Source organism: Charadrius vociferus, unplaced genomic scaffold (assembly GCF_000708025.1).
Source record: "Charadrius vociferus isolate BGI_N301 unplaced genomic scaffold, ASM70802v2 scaffold385, whole genome shotgun sequence".
Classification (NCBI taxonomy): Eukaryota; Metazoa; Chordata; class Aves; order Charadriiformes; family Charadriidae; genus Charadrius; species Charadrius vociferus.
The window spans coordinates 7,537,137-7,538,293 of NW_009648925.1; positions in this window are offsets into that span (position 1 = coordinate 7,537,137).

Here is a 1,157-nt window from a genome sequence, read left to right on the forward strand (position 1 = left end):
GGCCTAAGGAGGACACCAGGAAAATAAAAGAGAGGTATAATGGACTCTAATGGGGACTGAGTTACACGTCTGAACATGATTAATTTTCTGAGTGCTCTAGTTCAGCTGGTGCTGCTAGAAAGTCTGGCTCAGGCCAACCCCGAGCAGCCCCCCATTTGCATGTGTGTAGGTAGATAATTCGTAGTATGCAGTCAGTCAGGCTGCACAGTCACTCATGTCTGTGTCGGTGTTTCACTTCGCCAGTTTCCCTACCAGAGGGGGAGCTGCTCTAGTTCTAGGATGCTGAAGAGAAGCATTTAGAAGCTGGATTTTTAGGATTAGGAACTAATTCTTCGTGTTGCATTTCAAGGAAGAGGTCAAGACTACACTGGCTGGCTGTCCTGGTTAGGACATCTGGGAACTGCTGATGTATAAACAAGTCCATCCGATGCTCGAGGCCTGACACTCAGTAAAGTCCCTGCTGCATTGTTGATCCATACCCTTCTGGGACATCCAGCCAAAGCCACCTTTTAACACTGGCTTGAGGACTAACAGACTGAATCGTGTACAAGCCAAATATCAAGAACAAGCTTGGCCCCACACTTTACTGACAAAGCAGAGGTGCTCCCTGGGCCATAGGTACAGCCAGGCTCTGTTTCCTGATTCCTGATGCACAGCTTTCAGCTTTTACTGGCTAAGTCTTTAAAGGCAATGACCAACTTCCAGCAAAAAGAATAAAAATAAAATACACCCCAACCTGTGAGGCAATGGCAGGTAATTCAGTGGGGTTCAAAGAGGCTGACATATGCCTGGGACTGGTTCAAGCAGTGAAATGCTGTTTCAGTCAGGGAGCTTGATATGCCTCTGAATTAATAGAGAAGCTGAGGATAAGTCATGCCAGTGCTGGCAGTATGTAGTGACCCAGCGCAACTACTCTGTTTAATACTCCTCCACATGGAAATCGCAGGCTCCCACATGGCTGGAGGGTGGGAAGAAGTGATGCTTAACAAGCGTTAATGGGAAGGAAGGCCCGCTGGCAAGTGTTCTCACGCTTTGCCTAGAGGGGCACTGCTAGCGTGAAAGGAGTGGATTGTGTATCTTGGCCCCAACATGTGGCAGACAAGTGGGTTTTGGGGAAGGATGGCTGGCAAGTGTGCATTGCTGCAGAGGGAAAAAAC